This window comes from Gavia stellata, chromosome 10 (assembly GCF_030936135.1).
Source record: "Gavia stellata isolate bGavSte3 chromosome 10, bGavSte3.hap2, whole genome shotgun sequence".
NCBI classification, from domain to species: domain Eukaryota; kingdom Metazoa; phylum Chordata; class Aves; order Gaviiformes; family Gaviidae; genus Gavia; species Gavia stellata.
The window spans coordinates 31,234,910-31,258,221 of NC_082603.1; positions in this window are offsets into that span (position 1 = coordinate 31,234,910).

The window sequence follows — 23,312 nt, forward strand, 5'->3', positions numbered from 1 at the left end:
AAACATAAGCTGAGAAGATGTATTATTAGCATAATTATTAATATTGCTGCTGGTCCTTGGGTGGGCAAATCTTGGTGGTAAAGATGGGTAGACACCTCCCTGGCCTGGGGTCCAGTGACATGGACCTATTTCTATTTTTTTCTTCAAGGCTGGTCTGACTAGGCATGCCAAAATACCTGGTTGCCCCTTTTTTTCGGTCTGGTTGGCTCCTGCACAGGGCCGCAAGCAGATGGATAATGAAAAAAAGGGTCAGATAGCTGGGAGAACAAAATGTCAGACCAAAGATCTTGGACACAAATATACAGGTTGTTCTGATCAATCCCCTTTGAGAAATTGTCTGCTGAAAGACTTGGGCGCTTCTGTACCTTATAGTTCACACATAATAATTTATGTACATTGTCCAGCATTTTTCATTGTCATAATCGTATAAAGGGTCTTAGTTTACTGGTGAATCTGGATTTTGTGGTCATAGCAAATGCAAGGATAAGCCCCACACTTTAACAGAAGAAAAACATGGTCCTGGAGCCATTTTTCCCATATGCTTCTTCAGGGCTGGCCCTTAGTTCACTGCTGGCCAAAAAAACCCCACAAAGACTTTTTTCTTTCTTCTTCCAGAGTTTCTTATTCCACTCAGGACATATTATTATTTTAAACTTAATGGGAATTTAATCAGAAAGGAGTGACGCAGCGACTAGTCACCAGCTGAGCTCTGCAGAGCTCTGACGGATGGGGGCCAAGCCCCAGTCCAGCCTGCCAGAGCTCTCTTTTTGGTTTGGAAATCATTACTGCTGCCTCCCGCGGATGGCTCCGTGGTCGTGGCAGCTGATTACAGTAACGGGGGAATTAAAACCCTTCACCTGCTGTGGCTCTCACTCAGCTTCCCTCCCCGCCAAGCGCTATCTTTGCTGGTAACAGCCTGCAAAAGCCCACAGCATCTTAAAACTGCGGCAGATGTTTTGCTTTACTAGGGGAGAGGAGAGGGGGAGGAAAGGGAATCGGTGACAGGCCGTGAAGAAGAAAGGTGGGAGGAAAAACAGCAAAATGGAACCGTCCCATCTGCTTTTACCGCTCCATTAGCTGACACAGTAAAGAAGGGTGGTGCAGACTGGTTTATCTGGGGGGGATGCTATGTTGCTGAGTGGAAAACAAGCTGAAGGTGTCCACCGACTAATTCTCACTGAGTTAGAGCACTTCCAAAGGAAAAACCCAGAAAAGCCAGGAGGGTTCCAAAATTTGACCCTGAACTAAACTCAGACCCATTTGGTGCCTCATTAATATCAGCCTAATTTTCTGTCCTGTTCTCATGCCTCTCAGTTCAGACTGAGATTTTGTTTTAAATGTCTGAAATTTGCAGTTGTTCAGGTCAAGGGTTTTGCTTTGGCACTCGCTTAACTGTTCCTGGCTGTTCCTGTGCCACGGGAGGTCCGAGAGTATTTCCAGGTTTATCAGCAACATTTCTTCTGAAAGTTGCTCCTCTAACCCTGCGTTTTTGTGTGTGTTGCTGATAACCCGTGTCTGAAATAATGGTGTGACTGTGTGCTTGGCTGGGATCCACCTGGATGTAAAAAAAGTACATGCCAGAGTGGCCCATTTTTGCTAGCTATATTCCCACTGAGGAGGCTTCTGAGCTAACGAAGACATTCAGAAGTAACGAAGCAAATCCTCAGTGAAACACCACGGAGCTTCAGACCCAGAGCCCTGCAGCAGCCATTATTTTGTTGAGCATTTCTCCTCTCACGTTCTGCACTTCTCAGGTGTCTCTCTCAAGCAAAAAACAAACTCCACTTCTTCTACACCATCCCCATCAACATTTCTGAAGATGTCCTCTGTTTTCTTCTTCAGCTTTGACTCTCCCAAACCAACAGCAGAAGCAGCAACTTGATGTGGAGAAAACCCACCTGCTTTCCATTTTTAGGGCATTTTTCCATTCTTGGGAAAGACTGTGGACAATTGTGTAACTATATAAAAGCTGTCTTATTTCCCCTCGATTAGAAAAAAATGATATGCAGGATTTGCAACTATTCTGAGGACAAAATGTGTGACAAGAATGAATGATTCCTTTTTATTAATATGTATGTCTTTTAGCTAAGCTTTTAGTGGAAAAACGGCTCTAAAGAAGCCTAAATGTGACCTGAAGTCTGATGCTCTGTTAACTTGGCAAATACCTGAGGACGAAGTATGGAGAAGAGCTAACCTATAAAGTATCCTGTATTTTAACAGCCTGTTTCTCCATTAAGCATTTTTAGACATCAATAGAACAAATTGTCCTGTGTTGTATGTTACATGTCTGTGTGCTGTAAAAACATTAAGGCTTTTGTCAGCTTGTTACTTTAACCCTTAAAGACGTTACTGATGGATGGTGCTCCAGCAAAGCCGTTGTCCTCTGGCTTTTGTTGGAAAGCTGCTGTTGATTTTATGGCTGTGCAGCCACATCATCATTCGTTCTCACCCTCAAGAAGATCCAGATGTTGGTGGTGACTTTATTACGGTTGCTGCCGTTATTTGATTGTGAGCTCCTCCATGGACCAGGATGCTCTCGGATGAGGAATACATAAACATAAAGCAAATAGACACCAAAGGCTTTTGTAATTTCAGCCTCAGCAGGGCAGGTTCTACAAGGTAGGGACAGCCCTGCAAAACGTTGGCAAAAACCATCCGTAGACCGTTACAGTTACATGCCTGTCATTGGGCTCTTTCACAGGAAAAAGTAAAGCATTACAAATATAATTCTAACCTTGGCAGCTGAAGGTAGAGGAGGGGTGTAGGGGTAGGTGGGGTGAGCCTGTGTGTAGTGTTAAGGGGAAGCAGTGGGGACTTAAGATTTGTGCAAGGGCAAGCTCTGGATGGGCACTGCTGCGGCCGGGGTCTCCCGCTGTTGACAAGGGTTGGTTGCTCTGGCCAGACTTTGAACCTTCTCGACAGGATTTTTGGCGCCATCTTCACTTCTTCCTGCTTCGTTCTGGGGCCGGGTGACTCCCTGCATGTCCTGCCTGACCTGGGAAGCACCGATAGCCCCGCCAGAAGCTCCCACTCACACAATATTCACGTCGTCCCGGTTGCTTCCTGCACGTGTGACCTTGAGATAACCACCGTCCACTCTCTCTGTGGGTACAGCATCTCGAGCAGGTTCCCACCAAGGAGAGATGGCTCTAACTGCTTGCGTGGTGGCTGCTCTGCAGTAATTGTCCATGTGCCCACCTTTATCCACGGTAAATGCATTTTAACTCACTCCAATTTCATTGAGTCATGAGGACCCCCAGGTCCCATCACTGTTACCCGGGGACCATCGCTGGGGCAGGGCTGCCACACTGGAGAGCTCCTCAGTCTGAATCCTGCAACTACATTAGCCTCACAACATGCCTCTGAAATACGTATTTTCACACCATCACTGAGTATGGTTTCACGGTGGCTCCTCTTGCAAAAAGAAATAAAGTAAGAAATTCCTTCCTGCCCTTTCCCAGTGCCTAGGGCTTGCCTGTTCTTCACAACTGCATGTTGGGCTGTGGAGAAATGATCCTCATTGAAATTAATTCTCTCTCTCTCCCCTTGAAAATATTTTTATAAGGCAAATCATCTCCAGGATCTGGCTCACACCTTGACTGTATAATTTGGGCAAGGGGGATGGTGGAGGCAACACCGTTGTGAAAATGCAGAAGGTGTTTAAGCCGATCTTGTATTACAACAAATTATTCACTTTAATGATTCAATCATTCACGACAACCTGCTGGGGAGAGCACAGAAGGCGAGAGCCCTTGGCTGGTCTCACTAACCACCAACCCAGTGGTCCTCAGGCTTCAGCTGTGGACCACCAGGGCTGTACAACATGGAGAGAAGGGCTGCAAAATGATTGCCAACTTTCCTCCCCATGCTGGACAATGAAATACTAAATCCTCTCCACGTATATGTTCTCAAGGGTGCAAGCAAAAAGAAAAACCAAATAGCATTTTTGGAAAACAGTGCAACAAGTGAATATGCATCTCAGCTGCACTTTTTACCAGTCTTATAAAAAAAAAAAAGGGAAACGTGATGGCACGTGCATAAGGTGGACTCTGGGTCCTCCTCAAACAGGATCCGTGAACCTTCAGTTGAAAAAGTGTTGAGGCAAACTGAATTACTCCAATATTTATGCCAAGCTTTTAATAAGTGAGGGGTAGCAGCTGCAAGACTAACCAGGAAATAACTGAGTAGCCGGTGCTTGACCAGCTTGTGGAAGGTGTTTGTGAGGAGCTGGTGACTGAGCCCCGTGAGGTAGGTGGTCCCTTCCAGCTCTACGTGCCTGGGAATGGCCGTGGCTCTCTCCCAAGCGCCACTGGCACTGATGTATTTACGTTCCTTGCCATGGTATGCGAAGCAGCTTCACTGGAGCCAACAGGTTTTATACCTGGAAGTCCCATAAGCAACTCCCACGCAAATCTGAAGAATTCACCTAAGCACCGAGATGGTGATAAAAGCAGCAAGGTCTGCAAACACTGCCACCGAGCTGTTTGGTGGGGAGAAACCCAGCGCCATGGCACCCCGTCCGCTTACACCCCCCTCTCCTCTACCCCTCTTTTTTATGTTTTACTCCTGAAAACATGGAATTCTCTCTGTCTGCTGGGGAGCATTTAGCAGAAGAGTAAACAGGTCCTCCTCTCTCTCTCTTTGTGTTTAAACATGGGAGTTCACATCCTCTGCCTCTTCCTCTCCGCTGCTGGCCCCCTGGAAGAGCAGAAGCACACCCCAGGGACGGCACAACAAACAACGCCGAGGGGCAGCGGGGCGAGAACAAAGAGCCCTTCAGCCCTGTGAAAAGCTTGTCCTGGAAAAGGGAGTCAATCCCAAGGCAGTACCGGTACAGGGATTAAAAAAGCACCAGGAAAGCAGAACAAAAGCGAAGATAACGAGGCTTCAATGGTCTTCTCATGCATGTCTTAGCCTTCATGCGTACGTGGGTTTCCATATATATATTTCCAGAAGGGAAATACGAGCCTTGTTTATAAAAATTACTTGCTTCTGAGTTTAACCTCTACTCTTTAAAAAGCAGCCGAGGCCTAAGAATTGCTTTGAGCAAGGCAAAGTGTTCCTCTGGCCCAATTTGGGTTTGAAAGGAGTCAGCAATTCAAGATTTTCTCACCTATCTGCTATCTGCTTTGTCTACCAGGATCCCAGTGAAAGGCAAGAGCTTTGCAAAGAGCTTCAGGACTTGCTGTGATTGCATCATTCCCATCCTGGCACCCACATTCCAGTTCCTCTTCCTGTGCCCTTCACATTCCCAGTGCCAAGAGCCTTGCACCTACCTCTGGTACTTACCCTTGTAGCTACCTCTTTTAGTTTCCCATTTTTGTAACTACCTCTTGTAACTTACCCGTGTAACTAATGCCTGTAGTTACTTCTTGTAACTACGTTTGGTTACCCTTGTAGCTCCAGCTCTTGCTGTCTGTAGACACAGCTCCCAAGAATTATGTGATGCCTATGATAAAAATATATACGTCTAAATGCCTAAACCAGGCAGTTAAAATCAGTGGAAGGGTTAAGTGTATATCTAATATATATATATTAGATACATATGTGTATATATATGGATTTTAATGGTGGTGTCCCTCCTTAAGCCAGGGATAGGCTCTAATATATATACACATATATGTATATATACATTAGATAAACACCTAACCCTTCCACTAATTTACACTGCCTGGTTTAGGCATGTAGACATGCATAGTGGTAGACAGGAATTCAACAAGAAAAGAACTGCCTTTGCAATACTGTTGAATTTCACGGGAAAGGTGTAAATTGGAAGAGGTGGGCAGGGAGCTAACGTAAGGTGCTGCCCATAGGGATGTCCTTGAGATGTCGTGGGCAAACACAACTGCTCCGGTCAGGAGAGAAGGTGAAGGACCGTAATTAGGTATGGGCTTTTGGCCTCTTGTTCTGAGGAAAAACAATGCCAAATTGGCTCATTTTTTAATAGCTGAGATGGTAAGTGCATCAAGGTATGAGGATTCAAATTTCTTGTTTGCATTTAATCTTTGGATATCACGGGGCAATGTAAATTAACACCACACTATGCCTGGGATGGGACCCCTCATGCAAGAGCTCTGCTTTGGCACCCACCCATAAGTGTCCACCCCAGGCTTAAGGAGGGACAACACCATTAAAATCCATTAAAGCTCTTAACTGAAAGAAATTGGGTGTTGTAATATTGAGCATTGCCCTCCTCCCAGGCAAAACTCCTGCTGGGAGCACCCAAAGGTTTGCCAAATCTTGTATTGCTGCATCAGAGCGCCCAGTAACAAAAGAATCAAACCAGGCAGTTGCATAAATGTGAATTTTCTTGCCCTGAATCTGTTGTTTCAGTTCGCATGATTCATTGAACGATTCCATTGGAGCCTGTAAATAACTTCCCCCCCCCCCCATTATTACCCTAATAATTCTCCTGAGATTGAAAATGTGTTTATTTTGACTTAGAGATTGTAAAACCACAGGAATAAAACAAGTTTAGGCTGCCAGCGCTTTATTTAATTTCTTGTTCTTTTGCTGAAGCTCTGAGAATAACTTCTGTTTCCTGCCGAAGAAGGAAACAGTGTTTTCCTTGACTTATGTAAATACGACTTCCCCGCTCATACATTTTCCCACTGCTGGAAATAGGCAGGAATCTTCCCAGTGCCTGAAGTTTGCAGCCTGTGTATAAGATTTTGCCGAATGCCCAGTTCACCATGGGCTGGCTTGGAGGGGCTGGAGTTTCCCCGGACGGAGGTTAGGTCCTTACAGGCGTGCAGAGGCTCCGCAGAGCACGAGGAGGTGTCCGCCGGCTCTCAGCAAGGACCTGCCTCCCGACCAGAGGGCTCTGACTTCATTTTGACCTCAAGGCAACGCTCCTCTGTGTTCATTTTTTTCTATGATTTAAGTCATTTGGCCGCAACGTATAATCAAGACTTCCCTTACGAGAGGAGCTGCAGCAAGAACAGAGGGAGTAAAATATAGGCTAGCCATGTAATGGGAGCGTGTGAATGTGGGATGGGAAATGCAAAGGGGAGGACGGGGAGGCAGAGTTGCAGTATAAAAGCAGCACTCACATCGGGAGTTATTTCTCTGGCATGTATATAATCATACGATAATACTCAGTTGGGAGAACGTGGTAGAGCGTTTCAAACAAAGGAAACGGCTGATGCGTGGAGCTCCTCTGCGTATTTATTACATCAGCATAATGATACAGAGAAATAAAAGAGAGGCAGAGGCTGGAGTTATAAGTGGGCGAGTGTTGCTGCTACTGTGTGTAGCACTGCTGGGAATGGCTTGGTGTGGAGGATGGACTTCGGAGAGGATGTCAGTGAATTATTGAAGGTTTAGGGAAGCACGCCTGAAGAATGACGCTTGAAAACCTGGCTGCGCAGTGAGCATCTCAGGACTTTGACCCACTGAGGTCCCCAAGGAGGAGGGCAAGAGGCAGCTCCACCACAGCTGGCTGGTCACAACCCGGGAAAGGGTTTCTGATGGCAAATCAGACTTTCACTGAGCCAGCAGAAATTATGCCGGGGCTGGAAGCTCAACCCAGATAAGATCAGGGTGATGGGAGGTGGAAATGTTAAACCATTTCTAGTCATGACCCTTTCTAATGGGCAACTGTAAAGACTGCTCAGGGAGGCAAGACACTTCTCCGGGCATTTAGGTTGGGTTTTTTTCTCAAGACATACTCTAATGCAATCAGGCAATTACAGGTTTGATGCAAAGATTATAAAATTTAATTGTCTAGCCTTCTGTTATGCAAGAGGCCAGGAAAGATAACATTCCTGCCGGGTCTTTAACCAGTGATGTGCCTGTTTGTAAAAGCACTGAGTGATTTGGGGCTCCCTCAGTTTTCAAGGGTCGTACTGCAAGATGCCTGGCTTTCCCAGGGGAGGTACCAGCTGCTTCTGGGAAATCCGGCATCTTCCAAGGTTTCTCCACCTATCTACCCAGAAATTAGACCACAGAAAATTGCTGTTCACTTCTGAAGAAGGTGTTCCCATCATTGCACTGACAAATGAACTCCAAATCTAGAAAACTTAAAACCCTGGGAGCCCCTAGACCCCCATCTTTTCCATAAAGACAACTACTTTCCTATAGCTTGGCTCTTTCATACAAAGATTTCCCAGAGTGCTGTCTCCATAAATGAATCTTTTCACCTGAGGAAGACATCTATCTGCTTCCCTACCAGGGCCATTTCTCTTCTCACTGCACTCCCAGCTATCTTGCAGTTATTTATCTATTTATTTTTTTTTCTTTTCTTTCTATTACTGCTGAGGTGATGGCAATTCCCTGTAACAATACAGTCCTATATAATTTATCGTGATAAGTCCATTCTGCTAATGCAAAGGAGTCCCTGTTAACCAGAAAAAAAAATTTACAGGCAGGAAAATTCAGTGTAAGCCGTATAGATCTTGCACATTGCTGCGGCTAAAGAGTTGATGGGGAAAAGCTCGCCTGCTGCTGACAATCAGTGCAATGTATCACTGCTGTGGTCTACTCATAACCCTTGAAATGAGGTTTTAATTCCTGAAGTCTTGCAGAAACAGAAGAGTTGCAGAGAGAGAGGCACTGGGGTGGGGGGAGAGGAGCAGTGACCTTTGCAAGTGAACTCGCAAGGAAACAACAACATGCCTCAGCCTTAGCCTGATTTTTTAAACTTTTTATTTGCTAAGAATGAAGTTGGCTGCTGCAAACCCAGAAGCACTGGCTGTCAGACACCAGCCAGATCCTGCGTGCTTTGTTATTCCAGTGTTTAATCCCAGAGGAGGCCAAGTCACACTCAGACTTTAGACGTGGCAATTGGACCTGCGTCCTCATTGCTCTAGTCTGTATTTCTGGCTGGTCAGCGGCTCGAGAAGCTCTGACCACCCGGTACCCAGAAAATGTAAGGAGGTGGCCAAGGTGATGAGCAGGTTTTATCGCTGGAGCAAACCTCACCCATACTCTGGGCCTGGTGTCCTTGTGCAGTGCACTGATTTCTTTACAGGATCTCCTTTGTCCAGAAGACTATAGATTCAAACATCCAGAAGGAATAACAATGAGGAATGAGGCCCGTTATCCCATATATATTATGTATATTATATATTATATATCATGCATGCAGTATTATGATGACCACTTTTCTTTTTGACGGTGATGATCCACAAAAAATAATTTAAAAACCCCACTGATTCCCCAACTTCTCTGCATCTCCTCCAGCTTCTTCCTCTTTTTTCTCTTGCTCGGGAAAATGTGCAAAACTGTGCTGGTTGAGGCTCCAATCTGGGGGTTGTTTTCCCATCATTTTGCTTTTGCCATCTTCTAAAAAGCCGTTTATTTCCCCCTTGCTCCCTTTTGTCTAGGCTGCTTGTCACGAGCGCTATTGCCCAACATCCCCCCGGCTCCACAGCAGAAACTGCCGTTTGCTGCTATCGTTGTTGTGTGAGATCCTGCACTTCTGAAGCAAACAAAAAACACCCAAGTTGCCGTCTCTGGCTCTGAGCTTCTCCCCGTCAGCTCCCTGACTCCGCAGAGAGCACTCCCATTTCAGCCCTCGCTGGAGCTCCTCGGGGTAAGATTGCAAGCGCCAGGGAAAGACACATGTTTCCCATTACACGCCTAAGTCTTCGCAGAGCCCTGGTGACAAGAGATCTTACAAAATAGCACTCGGTGGAAAGGGGCCGCAGGTGGGGGAGAGACTCACTCATTAGAGGGGCAGATTGACAGGAGGGAACCCCATCATTAATAAAATAGGGGAGATGGAGAGAGGATAACAGTAAAACTATCAGTGGTTAAATTTAGCAAAAGCAAACAAAAATAATTAGCTATATAAAATGCTCTCTCAAGTTGGCCAGGTCCGGGGATATGTTCTTCACGGCGTTTATTCAAATCCATGCTATATCATACAACGTTGCTGCAAGAAAAAAGTAAAAAAAACCCACCCAACACCTCTGTTTATATAAATTACTTGATTTAACCCAAGAGTCGTTCTCAGCGCTGCTCTCACACTGCTGTCCTGTTCCCTCGCCCAGCTTGGAAGCACTCCCTTGTTTCCAGGGTTGTGTTACAATCCCATTTGTTTCTCACTATAAAACCAGCTCATTACGTGGCTCTTCCCATCCCTGCTGTTACAATACAGTATGCAATTTTGCATTTGCTTATGACACACCATGATCCGAGCCATATAAATATCAGGGCTGATCTGGTGTTAATCATCTCGGTCCTGTCTGATGGGAGGGCAATTGAAACTACACTATAGCTCTGCAGGTTATTCATAGCATCAGCTCACTAATTTTTACTGGAATACATTCACATTTGAATGACATGTTTATTGGAACTTCTTTTGCAGTCAAAGAGAGTTATTGTGGGCATGGGCTAAATGCATTCAGCCATTATATTCTGCAAGCCGCAGTTAAATGCCAGACTGGGGTTGAGCTGGGTTTGAACAGCCTATCTATAAAATCTCCTTCATGTGTCACTGTAACAGACTCACTGAAGAGTCTACAGGCTACCGGTTTAATATATTAGCCTAATACATTAGCTCTTAGCCTAATATTAAAATAACAATAATTGTCAGAGGTACAAATGTTGCAGCCAAGCAGAGAGCGCTCGGAAAACGCAGCCCTCGAAGGGAGCGGGTCATCAGCCAAGAGAAATAAATTACCTTCAGCTCCCAGCACGCCAGCTGTATCTAAATCAGCTTAAACATACAACGTCCACAGGCTGGTTTTATCTCCTTGGAAGCGGAGGAGGGTTTGCGGTGCCGCTCGACGGCAGGCGGCTATGGGGGGGCTTCGCTTTGCAGCATCCTCTGGGGATGGCAATCACCTGCCAGGTCAAAGAGCCTTCGCCTCCCAGACCTGCCGGCCCTATCTCCCGAGGAAATCCGGCTCCTCTTCCATTTTCTGTCTCCATATCAGATCCTAAAGCACTTGGCGGTTGCTTTGCATGACAGCGTGCTCTCCTCCGGCTCTGGCGCTGGCTCCCTGGGCAGCTGCTGACGCTCCCACCCCGGCTCCTGAGCCACCCCCGAGGTCGTCCATGGGGGAGATTCATTTGGGAAGTGAAGTAAATGCAAAGATCTTTTTCTTTGCTAGTTTTTTATAGCCTAAGCACGTGCTGTCATGGAGAACCGGTATTTAGATGGGGTCCGTTGGAAAAGAGACTCCCGCCACTTTTCCGCCGTGATGGTTTTATTAGGCACATTAGCACCTCCATGCCGGATCCTCCTTCACTGAGGGCCAATGGCCTCTCTCGGGATGGGAATTAATTCCTCTCTCTGCCCTTGGGAGCTGTGTAAAACAGAAAACAACACACATTTCAGGTTCGCTGGGGACACGAAACTTGGCGAGTCTTGCACAAAACTGGGGTGGAGACACAAATCTGCCCTGGGAGGTGCCGGCAAGCACAGCCCTGGCCCCCCCAAATAACCGCTGTTACGCCTCGCAATAAAACGCTCTGTTGCTCCTGCAGGACACGAGGGGGTTTAGCCTCCAGTTTGGGATTTTGTTCTGAGTTTGTGAGTCTGCAACCGTTCGCCTTGCAGTAGGCCAGCTGTGTTGGGGGGGAAAAAAGAAAATCAAAGCAGTGCAAAGCACAGAGCTCAACAGAGATGGTAATTTGGCTTTTGTTGTGAACCTGCCTCTCCTCAAATGCAAAATTGAATGAATAGAAACCGCCCTAAAAAAATTAAAGTTTCAAAGTGCACCTTTGTATTTAAAAGAACCTGGGATGCCAGTCTTTCTTTTGTCCCTAATTTGCAAACTCCTCATTTTTTAGGGAATACGCCTGTTCTAGTGAAGGAGGCCAGGACGATAATAGCAATAAAAGCTTTCATGGAGTTGATTCAGACAACTATTAAATGAAGTGTAGACTTGCAAAATTATGAGAAATAAGTTCTTTCCATCTTTGAGATCTCAGTTCCTTGCTGACACCAAAATGTGAATCAAAAACTGAAATAAATCTCACTGGGTTATTTTTGCTGAAACTTTGCACAACTACAGGCAAAAGCCCAAAGCATTGCTGAATGCAAAACACAAATGACTTTATATGTTATAAAAAACTCCAGCTCAAGTCTTGAAGAACCACTCAGAAAGAATCAAGAGGAGGTTTTTTTGTTGTTTTTTTTTTTTTTTCCAAGAAGGCAACATTTCTTACTAAAAAAAATTGCGATTTTTCCCAGACTTCAATTTTGGAATGAAACCGGCGTCTGATTAGAAGTGATGTGAAATGAAAATGTACAATTGGATAATGCAGTATTAATGTCTTTCTTAAGAGGATAAGGCAGAGGACATTTTTACAGGCTCGTCTTTTTTTTTTTTTTTTTACTCTCTTTTTTTGCAACTCTCTTGTTAGAGGGGGAGACAGCAGAAAAAGACTGTGCAAGGCTTAAATATAGGCAGGAAATTTCCCACATGAGGACGGGCAGAAAAATTTGCTGAGATGTCAAAACTTAGCCCTGCTCGCCGGGAAGTGGATGTGAGACCAACACCTTTCAAAGCTTTGAAAGGATAGACAGATAGGAAGACAGCTCGTGTCTTGCCCCACAACTGGTCACAATCCAGACATTGGGAGATATACACATTTTAAATACTTTTTGGAGAAATAGTTAAAGCAGGAGTCTGCTGGCATGCAAGATGGCTAGCTGCTATGTATTCTGGCATTTAGGCATTTGTGAGCAGCCCGGATCAGCTGCACCATGCTGGTGAGACCGTGACCAGAAGGTCATCAGGGATGGGGAGATTTGGCCATGAAGTCTGACACAGGTCTGGGATTCCCACATCTCTGTCGAGGGCCTTTGTCGCTAAATACACACATTTTTGGACCACAAAGTACCTTATGATGTCAAGAAACCTTTCTTCAGGAGAGCTTTGTTAGAAAGCCGATTCCCATGAAATGTTTCTTTTTGAAGAAAACAAAGAAAAAATAAAAAAGAAACCAGAAGTAGTTCATCCAAAACTTCCCAGCTGTCTCCTCACCATTAGGTTTTGGGCGATCTCATGCTAATCCGTTTGGGAGAGTAGGGCAGTAGCTATGGCTTCTCCTTTGAATAAGGTCCCACTGGGCTCCTAATTCCTGCCACCCCCCTCACCTGACCCCTAGTTTGGGACAAACAAGGTGTTTACCTTCCCTGAACCTCATTTTCTCTGCTGGTAATGATGGGAAGTGGTGATTGCTGCCTGCTTTGATGAAGTCTCCTGTGATCTACAAATGAAAAACGCAGTGTAAGTGCAAGGAATGTAATTATTATTATCACCAGAGAAGCTGCCTGGTGACCTCGGAGCTGGTTTATAGATTCATAATTGGTTTAGATCGAAATGGCGATGAGGCAACATGTTTAAACATGCCATCACATTCTCAGTATACCCAGTCCAGTCTTGGGGGACAGTAAATATTGCAAGCATGGTTAACCCACGTTTCAGGACACTGTGATATCTTCACCTTTGATAATGTTCTGAGCTCCAGCTGCCCCAGTGATGCTGGGATTTGGAAATTCCCAGTTGATACTCATTCTGTCATACAAGTCAGGTTAGTTTTCAGCCTATGTTTTGCTGCAACGAATTGTGTGCAGACCTCAGGAATGAGAACCAAATACTATTTGACATTTACAGAGAGTATTTAATTTCAGAAAGGGCCTTTGTGTATAGCAGGATCACACAGCAATGAAGAGCCCCTTCCAGCCTGAAAACCAGCTGCTATTTAATATTATGTAATCACTTTGCGCTGCCCTCGAAAAGAGAGGGTGAGGATTCGAATGCTGCATCCTGTTAAAATTACAGGAGAAGCCCCTGTAGACTGAAAGCCATTTGCCAAATGGGAGTTTAGCTGTAATTATGGGTCAAACAACTCCTCTTAAGTAAAAAGTCCCCTTATTTAATGATGTGACACAGCATCACTGTAGGGGCTTTGCTTTTCAGCAGTTTTTTCCTACCTCTCATTTATTAAACCTATCTGGCCAGAAGGAGAAAACAACACAACAAACAGAACAACAACAAATCTTCCTGCTTTTGAGCAGAACTCAAGCCCTAAGTAAAGAGAGGTTGGGAAGCCACTTCCTCTGTCGACAGGTTATTCCATAATTATCCTCTCCTGGGCTCTCTCCACCTTCCCCTGCAGCCTGTGGCTGGAGTTAGAGCCAAGATCCTGGGTAGAGTGGACACACCACCAGGCCCCCTGTTTCCCAGCGTTGTGCAATGCAGCCTCTGTTATCGGTGTCCTCAGGATCTTCCCACAGCTGAGACAAAAGGTCTGGGGTTATTTGTGGGTGTCTATAATTTGCAGGGTCCTCCCTTAGTTTGATTTGCTCTTAAATATAGGACTGGGAACTCCTGTGCAGAGCCGTCCCTCTTATTGCTTGATGTTTCCTGTGTACTGAGCGTGCTGTCAAAACAAATATTCCCCTACCCTTGTTTACCGCATTCAAGTCTTTGGCATCTCATATGTCAGGCCCGGCTTCCTCCCAGCTCCTTATAATCGCGATTGCCTGTATAGGAGCTATTAAAGGCTTTTAGCAATCCTTTTCCTCCCAAGAAGATGAACCCGATCTCTAGGATGTGACATGAGACTTCTTTTTGTGAAAATGGTGGTTAGAAATCCACTTAGCCACTCGGTAATATCGAGATCATCTGACATTAGCTTCCAGCCTGTCCCCCTGTAGCCAAACTGGCTCCTGGCTGGTTTCCTCCACGGATATTTAAAGACTATCGTAGTATTTATCTCTCCTTCCTCTGCTATTTGCGTGCTAGATCCTCGGGCTTGTGTTTCATCCCTGTTTTCATTGCTTTTCCCATGTTTCAGCAACAGACAGTGCTTGCTCCCCAGGTTGTGGATAGAGGAGGAGACCCATGGACGGGCTGTGCGTGGCAGGACTGGGACTGCTGCATCCCGCAACTGCTCCCAAGGTCCCACGTAAGGTGGGGCTGGGGTTTCCCATGGGTCCAGCCCGCAGACCTGGCCTGTGCACCGGCCGTTTCACACCAGAGCACAACCTCTGTGATGGAAACTATTGAGCTTAGGCTGAGTTTTTTCTCCTTTAGGACCACAGGCTATTCTGGACTTGTGAGCTGCAAGGGGACAAACCTGATGATTTATCCACTAAGCCACATAGGCCCCTCAAACAGCTCCTTAATGTGAAACATGTGCTGCCGAGCCCCGGCAGTTAGTTCTCACTTCGGCTTAGCCCCTCTTTGCTCAAAAGCCAAGCGCATTCGGACAACAGAGATTTTTTGGTAAGGAAAGCAGCATTCTTGGAAATCCCGTTGCTGCAAGAACACAGTCTCTCTGCTGGCACTTATTTTGACTCTGGCCTGAGTTATTTACAGAAGGCGAAGGATGTTTCGCTTGACTTCTATCTAATTATGATGGGCTTATGCAGATTAAGCATTATATGACTTACGTTATTTGTGGCAGGCACGATGTGTCCGTAGCAGAGCGAGGGTGCAGCGTGCAGGGCTCACGCTCAGGACGTGGGACCCTTGCGTAAAAGGTTATTTAGACCCCTTGCTCCCAGTTAGCACCAGCTCCTGTTAAAATCTGCAGGAGCAGAGCACCTAAATAACCTCGCAGAGCAACACAGAGATTTGCAGAGACCTTTAGTTGCTTGGCAGGTGCCACACAGCAAACTGCACGGGAAACCAGAGCTGGGCGACTTGTATCGGTGGAATCATTTTAATCCCCATGACTTCATTATCGTTGGCATATTAACTCCCCCTTTACCTCCCTGCATTTCTCTAGGGAGGGGAAATGGGTTGTTACGACAAATATCACCTTCCCTGGAGGTTTTAGCACAAGGATGGCTGCATCATTTCTAGCATCCGCTAAGCCCTTAGGAGCGATTAGCTCAGGGTGCCTGCACAGCTCTGGGGAAAGGAGACAGGTAACCTCTGCTAACGAACCCAGCAGCTATGCCAGGAGGACCGAGTTTTACTGAGCTCGGGAGCAAGGCTCCAGGCAGTATCTTACAGGTTGGTAAGGAAATGCACTCGCACAGATGCTGCTTCGGTGAACACGAGCTTAGCTCACCCCACTTCTCCTTCGACCCCAGCCAGTGGGCTGGCCAAGAGCAAGCCTTGCCACTACGCTTACTTAAAAATAGTGAATCTTCTTTTGCTGCTTGTAGCATGTCTTGAAGTACTAAAGAAAAGAAAAATATACTCCTTGAATGCTTTGAGATTGTAAGTGATGTTGGAGTCAGGGGTGCTTCTTTTGCGCTTAGTGTCTGCAACTATGTGGGGCTACACTGTAGTTGGGCAAATAGAAATAGATTTGCACAAAAATGTTTAACATTTTCTAATGGGGATTGTTTGGAATTTCCCATTCCATGAAATAAAAAGTTCATATTTTGACTTTCTGTCTCAATTCAGAAGGAAAATACAAGTAAAATATCAGAATTTCTCAAGGGATAAAACCCCCAAATACAAAGCTGCCTTAATAAAGTGAGGAATGGCTAGTAGAAACCCCAAATACTTTCGGTAACTAGAAATACCAGCAGATAGGCTTCCTCTACATAAGGTTACCTACTTTGGCTGGTAGTGTAGGTGGTGGGGAATACCATACAGATGTTCCCTTCTGACCTCTGAGACCTACCCCAGTTGTCTGGAGTACCTAAACCCACCCATGAAAGTTTTTCCATGGGCAGAGAAGGGTGATTGCTTTAAAGCCAAACCCATCCCCGTGCCCCAGCCTCACCCCACTCCTGTCCACCTCACCACCAAACTACTGGCTTTGCTTCTCCTGTGTTCTTAAGCTCATTTTCTGTTTAATAAACCTCTTGACAGCCTGGCTCTTATCTGCAAAAAGGTATATATTTTCCCCCGTAATGAAAGCTAAAGCGCAGCAGCTGACGTGAACCACCCCAAAAAGGTCTCCCCTTCCCCATTGCAGTGGTGGGTGCAGGGGCAAGTGGAGCTCAATCCATGCAACTTTTTCCCTTCTGTACTTAAGCAAAAATAGGTGCTCATAAATATAACCAAGCTGGAGGAAAACGTCCTGAGGCAGACTGGAAGCTCATTACAGGTCCTGTGCTAGAAATGTTTGTGTTACATTTCCAATAAAGCACAATGTGTATTTTGGGAGGTTGGCTACGGGCAGCCTGTTCTCTACCGAACCCTCTGGCTCCTTGCAGAGGTGCCAGCTTGTCGAAGGCTGTACCGCTATGTGCTAATATCTTCTCCCGAGAGGTCTGACGGGTGGTTCATTAGCTTAAGCACTAATCCATGCTGCCTCTTACTTATTTGTATGGAGACCTGCTCTGCAAGAAAGCTACTTTCCATGCTCTGTCCTCTGAACAGTTAATCCACCTGCTCGGTGCCTAGCCTGGCCCACTTCCGCAGGGAACTGCTCCCTTCATTGCAAGATAAGACATGCATGGCTTAATGCCTCCAGTAAGCTTGCCTTCTTTATTCAAATCTGCCTGGAAGAGCTTAGAAAGGCAATTGCCTTCCTATTTTCAGTGCCAGTTCAGACAAGGAGCAGGCACACAGTTATTTGAATATTTTGTCTTTAATAAATAAGACTGAAGACATAACCCTCTGCCTAGCATCCCTCCCCTTACCCCTCCGGCCTATTAGCATACGCTGGGTGGAAAGTCTCCTGCAGCCTTTTGTTCAGCTCGCATTCGCTGGCGTCTGTGCAGTTATCCGTTATCGACCCAGTGCGCCGCTGTTTGCTTTCAGCAAGGTCAAATCTGCATTCGGCTTTGCCCTGGCTCTACTGGTATGTCAGCTGCAGTGCGAGAATTTAGCAGAGAGGTAACTTCTAGTTCCTTTGTAGCTCCTTTGGAAAGCTGAAATTATTATAGTTTTGCTATGTGAGTATTAAGGTACATGTCAATCCATGATAAAAACCGTCTTTTCAAGACTTCCTAACCCTCCAGCTTCACATCTCCAAACCTCTAAGACTTTTGCCATATGTACCTTAGATCCTGGTGGCCCAGTTCACATGCTTAACAGCATCACACCTGATTTATACCAAGTATAAAGTGAGTAAGAATTGACTTACTCTCCAAGCTTGGAAATGCTGCCCACCCATCAACATTGCTTGAAGAAAAGCATCTTGCTGGTTGGCATGGAAGTCATTAAGGTTCCTCTTGAAAAGAGGCTGCTTCTGCAGCTTTGGACAACCCCATGAGAGAGGGTTATCTGTTTTTCAGAAGTACCCTGCGGTCTAGCAGATAAGGTGCCTGACTGAAGAAGGCATGAAAGAGGGCGAATGCTATCAAGCCGCTATTCTCCCGGGGCCTGGAAGGCAGAGGGGTTAAGACCTGATATGGAATCTCTCCTCTTGGAGAGCGTCAGATTAAATCTGACCTACAAGCAGAAGGTGCTCCTATCTAATTGCTTGTACAAAGAAAAATTGGTCCCCAGCTAGTCCCTTCCCTGCTGATTTTGTATTAACTGGCAGCCTCACGTTCTTCTAGGGGAAGAAAAAACCTGAGCAAAAAGTGAGCAAGCTTTAAATTTAGAAGCATTATTTTATGAGCAAATCCCATGAAAAGTTAACCAGGGGATTCATCTATGGGAAAATGGCATGATTTAATAAGAGCGAGCTTTTTTTGATAATACAAGCAAAGGGATATGGGGCATGGGAACACAGAAGCAGTTAGTAACGAAAAACAAGGGAAGTATTAACAACACGCTTTTAACGGTGAGGCCAATGAGGCAGTGGGACAGCTGGCCAAGGGATGTGGTAAATCCAATATAATCTGGCACCTTTACATCCAGCCTGGATGTCTTTCTAAAGGACATGCAGTACCTTAGTCACGGGCTACAAGGTTAAACGCAAGAGCTGCTGGATGATTTCTGAGCGAGGGATGGAGCGTCCTGCTCTCCGCGGCATTGATTCATTTGTTTACGGTCGGTGTTGGTGACTCCTAGAAATGGGTGAGTTGAAAGTGCCATGTCTAACCCGCCCAGCCTTGCTCCACGTCCATTCAAGGGGACGCTTAGGCTGGCTCAGCTGAAAAGAATTACCTCTCTTGAATTAAGTAGTGTTTTTTCAGCTGCAATCGTCTCATCGTTTACAAGCAAAACTTTCATAGACTTTTTCTAGTTTATATTGTTTTCCCATGGAAAGAAATCCTTTGCAAAGAAAAAAATCAAAGCAAACCCCAATTTTTGTTTTAAAAAAAAAGCTTCAATGGGCTTTCCGCTCCCCCCCCCCCCCACCCCCCAAGCCTTGGTAGCTATTCTTCCTTCAATTTAAGCAAGGCTTATATCAGTTAAAGTTATACTTGTGCTTACTTGACTTGAGGTAAACAGGACTAACCCTGCTTAAAATTGAACTAGGAATATCTACACAGTTTAATGAAATGGATTAAAATTTTACCTCATATTAAACATTAACAACTTTTCTTGTTCCAACAAGCCCTGGGAGGCTGGAGCAATGTTATTCATTTGCCTTCAACATCACTAAAATTTCTTTGAAAATAAGCAAATTATGCACTTGTGCAGAAGGCAGGTCCCTTTGAAATGATGGTGCTCATGGGAGATCTGGCTCCCTTCCTCCTTCGGATAAAAAGAGAGTTTCTTTTCTTTTTGAGATTTAATTTTATTTCTATATTTTATTTTTATTTCTTAGATTTTATTTTATTTTATTTCTGAGTGCCTTATTAAAACAGCACAGTTCTTCCTGTTCCATTCATGACGTTTCTTCAGGGGAAAGATCAGCACAGCATGAATTAAATGCTCCTTTACTTAATTTATATCTCAGGCTGACCTCAGCTAGCATGCACTCACACCACACACCTGGAAATGGAGATGTCAAAGCGCGGCTGGAAAGCCAAGCTTTTCACACCAGTTCCTGTACAAACTAAGTGATGGCTTTGTTTCATTTTATTCATTTTTCAGGTGGGAAAGAGAAGGCACATTATTTCAAGTTTTGGTATAATTTTAATCACTTCAAAGACTTCAGGAGCAGGCTGAATTCCCCTCAATTCCCTTTTCTCCCATCCGTAGATGTGTGTGTACACATATTTTGGTGTTTTGGTGGGTCTTTTTCTCAACTTTCTGCTGACACGTGGAAACACTAAAAGCTGTTTTTCTTAAATAATAGCCCATTGTTCCTGCTGGTTATGAACCCTTAGCATAAAGTGAGATCAAACCCTGCAGAGTTCATGCCTTTAAACACCGCAGATGCTGATGCCTTTGCCACCAGCAGTGAATTAGCCGGCAGCCTCGCACTTCACGTGTCCCGAAACACAGTGCTGAGAGTCACCTGATGAGAGATTAAAAAAAAAGCCAAGACGGTTATTTTCTGGGTTAAAGACAAAAATTAAATGCTACGCCAGGCTACGCCACTATATATTAAAAGCAGCGTTGCCTGCGAGCTACCGCCGCGGTGGCATTCGGCGGCTCTTGAGCAGGGCAGGAACTCGCAGAACGAGACTTTCTAAGGAAACCGGGAGATTTTCCCGGTGACTTTGCTCCCTTCTAGCTACAGATAGGATGGGGCGGGGATTCATCACAACCAGTCTGATCGCTACTACCCAAACACACACATAGGTGTAGTCTGTGCCCCGAGGAAATTATAACTCAAGACAAGCTAACGCAGGCACTCCCGCGCCGGCTGGTGCCAGTGGGGGTGGCGTGCAAAGGTGATAATTGAAAGCTGTTGGGTTTTGGGGTTTGTTTGTGTGCTTTTTCCCCCCGCTGAGTCAACAGGAGGTTGTTTGCTACCTCCTGCTTCCTTCAGTGAAGGCAACAGCTTCTGTTCAACCTTGACGTAGCTTGGTAAGACAAGCAGTTGGCCATTGGGGTTGTGCCAGGACCATCATCCAGCACTCAGGGAACAAGGGTAGGAAAGTCTGGAGGAGATGGGCAGTGGCCCGTGTCCATGGGCAAGTCTACGGACTGTGCTTACGGAAGCCAGGAGGCAAGTGATTCACTTCATTCATAAAATCTGAACCTCTGATCTGGTCTCCAGAGGTAAAGATAAACACAAGGTAGGAATCGCTTGCCTTTTGGGAGGAGAGCAGTGGATGAAGGCAGAGGGTGTGTCGAGAGAAAGGGGAGATGGCGGGGAGAAACGCAGCCAATGTGGGGTGCTGGCTCCAGGGATGGCCATGCTGCACCCCAACCATGGACATGGGCTTGACATCAGCTCCGGTACTGCAGGACCTCAGCCTGAGACATCCTCTGGCTCCACGGCTGAATGCTAGTTTTATCTTCACAAACAGCTGGATGAAAACTTCGGACACCCAAAACAAGGCAGGCTTGGAGCATGAGAGAAACAGGTCTCTGCTTGCGGGACGAATCTCCTCCCTCCCCTTCCCTTGATTGAGAACTTCATATCCGAAAATCATTGAGCAGAAGTACAACAGCTTCAGCCTCTGAAGGCTGCCAAGCATAGTTGCTGAGTGAAGCTGTTTAGGTACACCGAAACACGTCCGAACCTGGGACTTGCGTAAACCTTTCTTACCCTGGAACAAAAGACCTGCTCCCATGGCAGTCAGGTGCATGCACGAATCCCTGCCTGCGAAAACACGCTGAACCGGTCTCTGTGCAAAAAAAGACAGGTTTGACCAGAACGGCCCCTTCTGCAGAAAGGATCTGCCAGCCCGGCCTGAGCATCAAAGGCAGACGGCTGCGCTGGGTGCTCCACAGCCGCCGATTAGCATCGGCCTGAGCAGAGCCCAGATTTTGCAGCACTAAAGGCCACAACCAGCATCCAGCCTTGGGCTCCGGCAACGCGCCTTGTTTGCACGAACACATCTGAGTTTGTTCATTTGTCTACCTCGCCGGGATAGCTGCAGAGAGCTGCAGCGTGCGGAGCAGCATGCAAACCGCCAGTCCCAACGTCTCCTGGCTGTTCAGCATCCCTGCTGATGTGCATTTGCGTGAAAGACCAAACATCGCAGCGGTGCGAGGTGCCAGCTCCAGCTGCACACGCAGATGCTGCTCGGGGACCGCCCGTAGAAGCGGTTGCCTTGGGATCCTAGCGCTCGTATGGGTTTGGGTTTGTTTTTTTTTCCATTTCACCCATTTCTCTTTCACTTCCTTCCTGCCCTGCAGGAAGCGATGGCAATAGATACGCCCGTCACTGTGCTCCCGGCTTGCGGTACCTACACCTCCGCTCCTTTGGCTTTCGCTTCTCTATGGGGCTTCATTGAAATGCTCATTTAGTATCAGTGCTCATCCCTCCTGTGGCACCTGAACACTTACCCTATGCTCGGCTAACCCAGAAAGGTCGCCGTGGACCATGTCACCACACATTGCCTTCTCCCATCCATGCCTCCAGCAATTGTCACTCCCCTTTACTTACTTCCCAAGCAGTCAGCAGAGGTGAGCCCCGGCAAAGCTGCACCCCCGCGGCACAGGCTGCCGTGCGAAGCTGACCTTATCCTCCCAACCTGAGGGTTTGGATGGACCGGACAGCACCGGAGAGCCGGACGGGAAGTGGAGGAGGAAACGACCATCGCTCAGCCAGAAATAGGACTTGGCACTGCCGACGCTCAACGCTGCGCTGTAACATTCCAGCCTGTTGCCTTCCACAAACTTATCCATGGCCTTTTCTCCCTCTCCCCAGCCTGACCCACACATCCTGAGCGAGGTCCGGCGACTCGCCAGCCCCACAGCCACCAACTCTGCCCCGGCTCTTATCGTCTCCTGTGCCGTTTCCCCTCTGACACTTCTCCAAGCCCTCCTCTTTCACCCAGACATCTGTATTCCTGTTTTCTTCCAAGTAGCTGGAGCTTAAGTTGCAAGCAAACACTTTTCTCAGCCCAGCACTTGCTGCATCCGAGCCAGCCCCACACGTGAAGGGGTCCATGGGGCTGAACTCTTGCCAGGCGCAGGCAGACACAGGCAGACGTGGCAGCGTTTCCTCCTCCCACCCGGGTTACTTAGACCCAGGCAACGTATTTTGGAGATAAACTGGGGATTAAGTCTCTCCTCACAGCCATTGCCCTGAAGCTAAAGTCTCGCCTCTACAACACACTCAACCCCCAAATACTTTCAAATCACACACGGCACCACGAAAACTCCCTTTGCATTTAGGACAGGTGCAGGTTTACGAAGTTTTTCCACGCGTAATAAAATATTACTACTAATTAGGATAATAATAGCAAGTGCTAGCTGCGTTCTGCCTGCTTAATTTCCACCTGCTATTTATTTGCAGTTTGATGTGGTATTTGCTTCCTGTCATGCATTCTTGCAAATTATTTCTGTGCCGCGTTATCTTGCTGATGCGGTTCACCCAAGGAGTGGCCGAAACGCAGCTCTGACCGTGTGTCACCGCCAAGACGTTCGTTCATTTTCTTCTGTAGGAGGAGGAAAAAAACAGTAATAAAAAAAAAATTAAAAAATCAAGGCTCCTCGTAACCGTATGCTGTGCACGTGTGCGCATGGGAGCAC